Source organism: Bos indicus x Bos taurus, chromosome 9 (genome assembly GCF_003369695.1).
Source record: "Bos indicus x Bos taurus breed Angus x Brahman F1 hybrid chromosome 9, Bos_hybrid_MaternalHap_v2.0, whole genome shotgun sequence".
NCBI classification, from domain to species: Eukaryota; Metazoa; Chordata; class Mammalia; order Artiodactyla; family Bovidae; genus Bos; species Bos indicus x Bos taurus.
This window is the reverse complement of record NC_040084.1, coordinates 2,147,460-2,159,606: the sequence shown is the minus strand read 5'-3', so window position 1 is coordinate 2,159,606 and position 12,147 is coordinate 2,147,460.

Here is a 12,147-nt window from a genome sequence, read left to right as displayed (position 1 = left end):
TCATTCAAAAGGTCCCATGCCTGCCCTTTTACACTCAGTGTCCCCAACACTGCAGCAGGCCACTGCTGACACACACCTCTGCCAGAGACTCCTGGACATTCACAGTCAAGTCTGGGTCAATCTCTTGTGGGGTCACTGCTCCTTTCTCCTGTGTCCTGGTGCACTCAAGGTTTTGTTTGTGCCTTCCAAGAGTCTGTTTCCCCAGTTCTGTGTAAGTTCTGTAATCAAATTCCAGTCCCTCCAAAGTCAAACTCTGAGCGTTCTCAGTCCTTTTGCCATATCCCCAGGTTTGGAAATCTGTTGTGGGTTCTAAAATTCTCTTAACAGTGCGAGAATTTCTTTGGTATAATTGTTCTGCAGTTTGTGGGCCACCCAGTTTGTAATTCTATGGTGGGGTTAATTGTGGCCTCCTCCAAGAGGGCTTATGCCACAGGCTGTGTTACCCAGGTAGCTTCACCCAGAGCCTCTGTCCCTATGGCAGACCACTGCTAACCTGTACCTCTGTAGGAGATTCAAGCACAATTCTGGTGCAGTCTCTGTGGGGTCTCTAAGCCCTGGTGTGCACAAGGTCTTGTTTGAGCCCTATGAGCATCTGTGGTGGGTAATGGGTTTGATTTTAAAAACTGTTTTGCCCCTCCTCCCTTATTGCTAGGGCTTTTCCTTTGCCCTTGGATGTGGCATATCTTTTTTGTTGGGATCCAACATTCCCCTGTTGATGGCTGTTCAGCAGTGAGTTATAATTTTGGAGTTCTTGCAGGTGAAGATAAGCACATGTCCTTCTACTCCACCATCTTGAGAGCTATCAAGATGTTCTCTATGGCATTCAAAGCCCCTTTCTTTGCAGATGAAGACAAGAATGTGAAGGAGATTTTCCATGTGAATGTATTACCTGGGCCACTCATTAGCCTCACTCTGGGCCACTTTCCGCTCTTGCTCTCTCTGAAGACACTTCATCTCTTAGATGTCATTTATTTCTTTGATTATTTAACTATACAAAACTCAACATTCCAACAGCATGTTCATGACCAAATAAGGGTCTTGGGCTGTCAAGTGCTTTAATGATCCAATTATTACTAAAATCATGTTATTATCTGGAAGCCAGAGTTCTACTTAATACAGCAATGTGTCTTACCTATTTTAGTCATAATCTGCTCTATAATTAGATAGTACCTGAAATCTAACAGAAATAGATGCTTTTCTGGAACTCGCTTGCTTTTTCAATGACGCAGCATATGTTGGAAATTTGATCTCTGGTTTCTCTGCCTTTTATAAATCCAGCTTTAACATCTAGAAGTTCACAGCTTACAAATAGCTGAAGACTGGCTTGGAAAATTTTGAGGATTATTTTACTAGCACGTGAGATGAGTGCAATTGTGCAGTAGTTTGAGCATTCTTTGGCATTGCCTTTCTTTGGGATTGGAATGAAAACTGACCTTTTCAAATCCTGTGGCCACTGCTGAGTTTTCCAAATTTGCTGGCATATTGAGTGCAGCACTTTCACAGCATCATCTTTCAGGATTTGAAATAGCTCAACTGGAATGCCATCACTAGCTTTGTTCATAGTGATGCTTTCTAAGGCCCACTTGACTTCACATTCCAGGATGTCTGGCTCTAGGTGAGATATCACACCGTTATGATTATCTGGGTCATGAAGATCTTTTTGGTACAGTTCTTCTGTGTATTCTTGCCACCTCTTCTTAATACCTTTGCTTCTGTTAGGTCCATAAGATTTATGTCTTTTATCGAGCCCATCTTTGCATGAAATGTTTGCTTGGTATCTTTAATTTTATTGAAGGGATCTATAGTATTTCCCATTCTGTTGTTTTCCTCTATTTATTTGCATTGATCATGGAGGAATACTTTTTTTATCTCTCCTTGCTATTCTTTGGAACACTGCATTCAAATAGGAATATAATTCCTTTTCTCCTTTGCTTCTCTCTTCTTTTATTTCACAGCTATTTGTAAGGCCTTCTTAATCCCTATCTCCTATACAGTGTCATGAACCTCTGTCCATAATTCATCAGGCACTCTGTCTGTCAGATCTAGTCCCTTAAATCTATTTCTCACTTCCACTGTATAATCATAAGGCATTTGATTTAGGTCATACCTGAATGATCTAGTGGTTTTCCATACTTTCTTCAATTTAAATCTGAATTTGGTAATAAGGCATTCATGATCTGAGCCACAGTCTGCTCTCGGTCTTCTTTTTGCTGAGTGTATAGAGCTTCTCCATCTTTGTCTGTAAAGAATACAATCAATCTGATTTTGGTGTTTACCATGTGGTGATGTCCATTTGTGTCCAGAAAAACATCTATTTCTGCTTTATTGACTATGCCAAAGCCTTTGACTGTGTGGATCACAATAAACTGTGGAAAATTCTGAAAGAGATGGGAATACCAGACCACCTGATCTGCCTCTTGAGAAACCTGTATGCAGGTCAGGAAGCAACAGTTAGAACTGGACATGGAACAACAGACTTGTTCCAAATAGAAGGCATACATCAAGGCTGTATATTACCACCCTGCTTATTTAACTTATATGCAGAGTACCTCATGAGAAATGCTGGGCTGGAAGAAGCACAAGTTGGAATCAAGATTGCCAGGAGAAATATCAATAACCTCAGATATGCAGATGATACCACCCTTATGGCAGAAAGTGAAGAGGAACTAAGAAGTCTCTTAATGAAAGTGAAGGAGGAGACTGAAAAAGTTGGCTTAAAGCTCAACATTCAGAAAACGAAGGTCATGGCATCTGGTCCCATCACTTCATGGGAAATAGATGGGGAGACAGTGGAAACAGTGTCAGACTTCATTTTTGGGGGCTCCAAAACCACTGCAGATGTTGATTGCAGCCATGAAATTAAAAGACGCTTACTCCTTGAAAGGAAATTTATGACCAACTTAGATAGCATATTGAAAAGCAGAGACATTACTTTGCCAACAAGGTTCATCTAGTTAAGGCTATGGTTTTTCCAATGGTCATGTATCAGTGTGAGAGTTGGGCGGTGAATAAAGTTGGGTGACGAAGAATTGATGCTTTTGAACTGTGGTGTTGAAGAAGACTCTTGAGAGTCCCTTGGACTGCAAGGAGGTCCAACCACTCCATCCTAAAGGATATTAGTCCTGGGTGTTCATTGGAAGGACTGATGCTGATGCTGAAACTCCAATACTTAGGCCACCTCATGAGAAGAGTTGACTCATTGGCAAAGACCCTAGTGCTTGGAAGGATTGGGGACAGGAAGAGAAGGGGATGACAGAGGTTGAGATGGCTGGACAGCATCACCTACTAGATGGACATGGGTTTGAGTAGATTCTGAGAGTTGATGGTAGACAGGGAGGCCTGGCTTGCTGTGATTCATGGGGTCACAAAGAGTCAGACACAACTGAGTGACTGAACTGAACTGAAATCTAGCCAGGCTTCTAATGACAGGAAGAGTCCACATGACTTCTTAGTCTAGTAAGTGAAGCTTGGGGAGAATTTTCAGGATATCAACCACTTTAGCTTATGTTACCAACTGGACATTATGGCAAGTGGTACTTCTTTGTTATGTCCCAGAAGAAATGACCATTACTTAACTGTTTATGTTTTGATTTGAAAATAAAGGTTAATGATGATGTGCTTGGTATTAGCTTAGAACAGTCTCACTTTAAACATCTGTCAACTGAGTTCAGTTGTGGGCAACTCTTTGTGACTCCATGTACTGCACCATGCAAGGCTCTCCTGTTTATCACCAGCTCCCTGAGTTTACCCAAACTCATGTCCATTGAGTCGATGATGCCATCCAACCATCTCATCCTCTATTGTCCTCCTCTCCCCCAAACCTCAATCTTTCCCAGCATCAGGATCTTTTCAAATGAGTCAGTAGTTCACATCAGGTGGCCAAAGTATTGAAGTTTCAGCTTCAGCACCAGTTTTTCCAATGAATTTTCAGGTCTGATCTCCTTTAGGGTGGACTTGTTGGATCTCCTTGCAGTCCAAGGGACTCTAAAAAGTCTTCTCCAACACCACAATTCCAAAGCATCAATTCTTCAACACTCAGCTTATTTTATACTCCAATACTCACATCCATACATGACTACTGGAAAAATCATAGCTTTGACTAAATGGACATTTGTTGGCAAAGTAATGTCTCTGCTTGTTAATATGCTGTCTAGGTTGGACATAGCTTTTCTTCCAAGGAGTAAGTGCCTTTTAATTCCATGGTTACAGTCACCATCTGCAGTGATTTTGGAAGCCAAAAATAAATAAATAAATAAATAACAATAAAGTCTGCCACTGTTTCCCCATCTATTTGCCATGAAGTGATGGAACCATGTCCGTGATTTTAATTTTCTGAATGCTGAGTTTTAAGCTAACTTTTTCACCCTCCTCTTTCACTTTCATCAAGAGGCTCTTTAGTTCTTCTTCAGCTTTCTGCCATAAGTGTCGTGTCATCCACATATCTAAGGTTATTGATATTTTTCTCATGATCTTGATTCGAGCGTGTGTTTCATCCAACCCAGCATTTCTCATGATCTACTCTGAAAATAAGTTAAATAAGCAGTTTACATATACACAGCCTTAATGTTATATAATTACATAGAAACAGCTGTAGTCAGCAAAGAACAGAATAGAATTTATCTTCTAAATTTCTCTGGACAGTCTTCCAGAAAGCAAGATATATGTACTACAAATATAAATGGTTAGCTACAAATATAAATGGTTAGCTGTTTATCTTATATATGTTCAAGAAATGTCTCCTTATGTATGCTGCATCACAGTGGAAAATCTGTGTGCAATGTTACAGATTAACACAAATCTTTTATAATGTAAATAGGATACCCTATAGTTATTTCTGCTGCTGCTGCTGCTGCTAAGTTGCTTCAGTCGTGTCCGACTCTGTGCGACCCCATAGACGGCAGCCCACCAGGCTTCCCCGTCCCTGGGATTCTCCAGGCAAGAACACTGGAGTGGGTTGCCATTTCCTTCTCCAATGCATGAAAGTGAAAAGTGAAAGTGAAGTAGCTCAGTCCTGTCCGACCCTCAGCGACTCCATGGACTGCAGCCTTCCAGGCTCCTCCGTCCATGGGATTTTCCAGGCAAAAGTACTGGAGTGGGGTGCCATTGCTTTCTCCAATAGTTATTTCAAGAGTAATTCAAAACTCATCCTCTGAAACTTCATAAGCCAAGGAAATAAGAAAAGCATCTCTGGTGAGAAAAACAGGTTTTCTAGAACTGCTCAAGAAATGAACTTTTAAAAGTTTTGCTTAAAAAACAAACAAACAAACAAAACAAAACAGAGTATGTCAATTGGCAACATCAGCCCACATAGGAGCTTTCAAACACTCTTTTCCTAAGCCCAGGCATCTGGCTGATTTGTACAATATTTGATTTTTAGTTTTTCAGCAGCCCACTTTGATATAGTGCCATTTGCATTTTTATAGACAACAGTAATCCTGCAGCAGGCTTTGTTCTGATAAATTTTGCAAGCTGATAATAGTAAAGGAAGTGTAGAATGTGAAACTGATAGAAATCTGTTGTTTGAAAACATCAGCACTACTGAGAGATTAGTCTCAAAGGAAACAAAACAAAATAACTAGAAATTATATTTTATTATTTTCTTTTTGTTTCAGTTGTAGATATAACATTTTTGTTTGCCCTTTCTCTATATATTTGCAATGTTTTAGGCTTTTGACAAGGATTCATTAAAAAAAAATCACTATATAAACACACTAAGATAGATACTGGGAAATTTTAAAATAAATAATAATGCTTCTATATAATAAACTCTCTGGTCGTAAATTTTAAATGCTAAGGGCAGGATTGTTCTTAAGAATGCTTGTGGACTAAAGAAAAAAAGAAAAGAAAAACAATGGAATGTGTAGAAGGCATATATGAGAATGTTCAGTCAGTTCAGTTCAGTCACTCAGTCAAGTCTGATTCATTGCAGCCCCATGGATTACAGTACGCCAGACTTTCCTGCCCATCACCAACTCCCAGAGATTCCTTAAACTCATGTCCATCGAGTTGCTGATGCTTCATCCCCTGTCGTCCCCTTCTCCTCCTGCCTTCAATCTTTCCCAGCATCAGGGTCTTTTCAAATGAATCAGTTATTCACATCAGGTGGCCAAAGTGTTGGAACTTTAGCTTCAGCATCAGTCCTTCTAATGAATATTCAGGGTTGATTTCCTTTAGATTGACTGATTTTGATCTCCTTGCAGTCCAAGAGATGCTCAAGAGTCTTCTCCAACACACAGTTCAAAAGCATCAGTTCTTTGGTGCTCAGCTTTATTTATGGTCGAACTCTAACATCCATACATGACTACAGGAAAATACATATTTATGAATAGACTGACCTTTGTTGATAAAATAATGTCTCTGATTTTTAATATGCTGTCTAGGTTGGTCATAGCTTTTCTTCCAAGGGACAAACGTCTTTTAATTTCATGGCTGCAGTCATGATCTGCAGTGATTTTGGAGCCCAAATCTGTCACTGTTTCCATTGCTTACCCATTTATTTGTCATGAAGTGATGGGACAGGATGCCAAGGTCTTCGTTCTTTGAATGTTGAGTTTTAAGCCAGTTTTTTCACTCTTCTCTTTCACTTTAATCAAGAGGCTCTTTAGTTCATCTTCACTTTCTGCCATAAGGTGGTACTATCTGCATATCTGAGGTTATTGATATTTCTCCTGGCAATCTTAATTCCAGCTGTGCTTCATCCAGCCTGGCATTTCACATTATATATCCTGCATGTAAGTTAAATAAACAGAGTGACAATATATAGCCTTGACATATTCCCTTCTTAACTCAGAATCAGTCCATTGTTCCATGTCTGGTTCTAATTATTGCTTCTTTAATTGTATACAGATTTCTGAGGAGGCTGGTAAGGTGGTCTGGTATTTCTATCTCTTTAAGAATTGTCCAAAATTTATCTGGATCCACACAGTCAAAGGCTTTGTGTAGACAATGAAGCAGAAGTAGATTTTTTTTTTTTTTCTGTAATTCTATTGCTTTTTCTATGATCCGACGGATGTTTGTAATGTGATCTCTGGTTCATCTGCCTTTTCTAAATCCAGCTTAAATATCTAGAAGTTCTCCACTCACATACTGTTTAAACCTAGCTTGGAGAACTTTGAGCATTACTTTGCTAGCATGTGAGATGAGTGCAATTATTCAGTAGTTTGAATGTTGTTTGGGATTGCTTTCTTTGGGTTTGGAATGAAAATGACTTTTTCCAGTGTTGCAGCCATTGCTGAATTTTCCACCCTTGCTGGCATATTAAGTGCAGCACTTTCATAGTATGACCTTTGAGGATTTGAAATAACTTAGCTGGAATTCCATCCCCTCCACTAGCTTTGTTTGTAGTATTGCTTCCTAAGGCCCACTTGACTTTGCACTCCAGGATGTCTGGCTCTAGGTGAGTGATCACACCATTGTGGTTATCTGGGTCATAAAGATCCTTTTTCTATAGTTCTTCTGTATATTCTGGCCACCTCCTTTTGATATCTTATGCTTCTATTAGGTCCATATTATTTCTGCCCTTTATTGTGCCCATTTTGCATGAAATGTTCCCTTGGTATCTTTAATTTTCTTGAAGAGATCATTAGTCTTTCTCATTCTATTTTGTAATTAATTAATTATTTTAGTTTAAAATATTGAATTGGTTTTGCCGTATACTGACTTGACATTCTATTGTTTTCATCTATTTCTTATCTCTCCTTGCTATTGGAACTCTATATTCATATGGGTATATCTTTCTTCTCCTCCTTTGCCTTTCACATCTCTTCTTTTCTCAGCTATTTGTAAGGCCTCATCAGTCAACCATTGTGCCTTTTTTGCATTTCTTTTTCTTGGGGATAGTCCTGTTCATTGCCTCCTGTACAATGTCATGAACCTCCATCCATAGTTCCTTGGCACTCTATCTATATGATCTAACTCTTAAATCTATTTGTCACTTCAAATGCATAATTTCAAGGAATTTTAGGTAGGTCATACCTGAACGGTCTAGTGAGTTTCTCTATTTTCTTCAATTTAAGTCTGAAATTTGCCAATAAGAAGTTCATGATCTGAGTCACAGTCATTTCCTGGTCTTGTTTTTGTTGATTGTATAAAGCTTCTTCATCTTTGGCTGGAAAGAATTTGGGGAGGATTAACCTCCAAAAAAAAAAAAAAATGGATTTCGTTTTGTCCTAAATTCTCTTTTAGTTTATATTTACATTCTCCATGTCAGTTTTATTCATAAATTATTTTACATTTTTACCCCATTTTATGAAAAAGGAATGCAGAAGCTTAGGAAAGCTAATCATGTGCTTCAGGTGGGTCAATTCCTAAATGAAAGATTTGTGTTTGAAACAAGGTCTTTCTTACATCCTGTTGCTTCAGGATAATATCACTGAGACAAGTTTTCTTAAAATGGACCATGTGAGTCATGTTGATGTAAGGAAACCAGAGTCAGAAAATGATATGTTGTCATTCTTGGGGTTGGAGAAGTCTATCTTCACTGGACTGGAGTGTCTCAATAATAGGGCACAATTTTGCAATGCTGATCATACTTATTTTGTTTGTTCATTGCTTTGGACATCAGAGTTTCCGATTTGATTGTGAATGTCTTGGGCAGTCACAAGCTCTCAGCCCTATCAATGTCTGCTGTCTTAAGCAAGAACTTCACTCACCTGCACCCTTGGTCATGACTGTGTCCAGGTGTCCAAAGCTACTTTCCTTTGTTCAAAGGCCATTTACTCCCTTGATAGATACAGAAATTCTGTCCCAAAGGACAAAACACTAGTGTGTGAGAAAAATTAAGCAGTTGTAAATACAATATTATTTGCAGTACTCCAATTTAGCAACACATGGAAGAAGTAGAAGTAGGACCAGGTATCAGGTAAAGTCAAGGAATCAGATGAAAAGTCATAAATTTAGCAGACCAAGATACATAGGACAAAATTCTAGTCTGAGACTTTCCAAGGAAAGTCTCAAATGAACATGAGAAATTTGGAACTCTAATATTGGAAAGGCCACAGTAGGGCTGAATGAGATCTAAGAGTAGGCCCATATTATTAAGGCAGCCATAGGCATTGCATTTTATACATGACAGATTGTGGTTCAAGAACAGAATTAAAGCCAGTGCAGTGGTCTAAGCCAAACATCAGGATGGGACCCCTGTTTTTAGGAAAATGGTGTACAGAGGTCAGTGGAAAGCTAGTACTATAATTAACATGCTAAATTTTATCAAAATGCTAAATAACTTCATGCTGAGCAAATACATAAGGGAATTTATGTGTACTTATGCTTCTCCTTCTCAATGTCAGTCTAGGGGTAACTCAGAAGGATATAGGCTTGTACTTTAATATTACATAATCCCAAATACAAGCTTTCACAGTTATGACCATCGAGCTTTGTTAAACTTTTCTTTCTGTACTCCCTCCTTTTTCACCATAAAAGGAAGATCAATTATAAGGAAATGTTTATTCAAGGAGGAGATTTGGCTAATGACCTTCAGTTTCCTGAATCTCTCTCCTACAATTAATCCCCATTGAACCTTAGAAGTACAAGCAGGATTCTGAGGAATTGATTTGAGATTTGCAAGATATTCTTGAAGAAATGCAGTCCCTTTTGACAACTGGACTGGGAGCTAGTGAAGCACAGCCCACAGGGAGATTGGCAGCTGGGGGCGAGCAAGGGCACACAGGGAGAGGGCTCTCATGTTCCACTTTTCTGATTTCTCGACTTTACTTGGAGTTTTCCTACTACTTACATAAGATTCTAAGCTGAAGGCAGCTATGGTCACCCAAGCTACCACCAGTTCACATCAGATATAACACAGATCTTAACTTGGCAGGTCTCAACTGTGGCATGGTTCATGTGGCAATGCTCACATAACTGAAAACTGGTTAGTTTTTTGTAATATTGCTCATATATTTTTCTAAGAGCTACATTCCTACAATTGTAAAAATTATCCTAGTTTTCATACTCAAATTGCTTGCCATAATAAATAGTGTAGGACAAAGTGTTTTATGCCCTTTATTCCCCCCATACTGTTATGATTTATATCCACTGGTAGTTGAACTTCTTTAATCATAGAATGCAATGAAATAGTCCCTTTAAAGGGTTTTCTATATTATAAATATTTAAATATACATAATTCAGTATATATGTTTTTGTTTGAATTTGAGTGTGATGCATTCTTATATATTATAAACGGATCACATTTTTGGAAACATTTTATTTTTTTAGGAAAGTTTTGGGTTCACAGAAAAATGAGGAAGGTGCAGAGATTTCTCATATACACTCTGACTTTACAAATTCAGAGCCTCCTCCATTACCAACAATTCCAACCATAATAATATATTTGTTGCAATTGATGAACCTACATTGACTAGTCATAATCACTAAAAGTTCATAATTTTCCTTGCAGTTCAGTCTTCATGTTGTACATTCTAAGTGTTTGGGCAAATGTATATTGATATGTGTCTACCATTTCAGTACCATATACAGTATTTTTACTGCATTAAAAATCCTGTTTTTTCCATCTATTCATCCCTATCTTTCTCCTCCAACATGGGAAACCACTGATTTTTCTACATCTTCCTTAGTTTTGACTTTCCAGAACATCATATACTTGAAATCACATATAATATAACTTTTTCAGATTGACTTTTTTCATCTTGTTTTTTTACAGTGACCATCATTTTGCATTTCTCATAGCAATGAAATGAGAATTCCTTTTTCTCCATATTCTTGGCAATATTTGCATTCTCAGTGCTGTGGATTTCAACACTAAGCAAATAAGGTATTTCATTGTCATTTTAATTTGTGCTTCCATGTTGACATATGTTGTAGAGTATCTTTTCATATTCTTATTTTCCATTTACATAACTCTTTCATAAGGAGTCTGTTCATCTGTGGCCCATTTTTTAAATCATATTTTTAAAATTTTTGTATTGAGGTGTTTTAGAGTATACTTTGAGTAACAGTCTTTATCAGATATGTATTTTGCAAATATTTCTCCCTAGTCTGTGCCTAATCCTCTCCATCTCTTGTCAGTGCATTTTTCAGAGAAGAAAATTTTAATTTTAATAAATTATACATACCTTATTACTTGTTTGTTTCATGAATGCTACACTTTTTATTGTATTTAAAAATTAATTGACAAGCTCAAGGTTATCTAGATTTTCTACTGTGTTATCTTCTGTGAGTTTTATAGTTTTCTGTTTTATATTTAGGTTTCTGACCAATTTTGAGTTAATTTTGTAAAAGGTATAAGAACTATGCCAAGAATCAATTTTTTAAATGGGAGAATAATTCCTTTACAAATGTGTGATAATTTTTGTCCATATCAACATGAATTGGCAGTAATCATACATGTATCCCCTTTCTCTTAAACACCCTTCCCCCTTGCCTTCCCACCCTATCCCTCTATGTTGTTATAGAGCACTGGCTTTGGGTTGCCTATGTCACATGTCAAACTCCCACTTTTACATATGGTAATATATATGTTTCAATGCTATTCTCTCAAATTATCCCACCCTCTCCTTCTCCTACTGAATCCAAAAGCCTATTCTTTATGTCTGTGTCTCTTTTGTTGCCCTGCATGTAGTATTATCAGTATTATCTTTTTAGATTCCATAGATATGCATTCATATACCTTATTTGTCTTTCACTTTCTGACTTACTTTACTCTGTATAATAGACCCCAGGTTCATCCACCTCATTAAAACTGACTCAGATGTGTTCCTTTTTATAGCTGAGTAATATTCTATTTTGTATATGTACCACATTTCCTTATCCATTCATCTGCCAATGCATATCTAGGTTGTTTCCATGTTCTAGTTATTGTAAATAGTGCTGTAATAAATATTGGGATCCATGTGTCTTTTTCAATTCTGGTTTCCTTAGTGTATATACCCAGTAGTAGGATTAATGGGTCATATGGTAGTTTTATTTCTAGTTTTTTAACAAATCTCCATACTGTTCTCCATAGCGGTTTTATCAGTTTGCATTCACACCAACGGTGTAAGTGTTCCCCTTTCTCCACTTCCTCTCCAGCATTAATTGTTTGTAGACTTTTCGGAGAAGGCAATGGCACCCCACTCCAGTACTCTTGCCTGGAAAATCCCATGGACCAAGGAGCCTGGTAGGCTTCAGTCCATGGGGTCGCTGGGAGTGGGA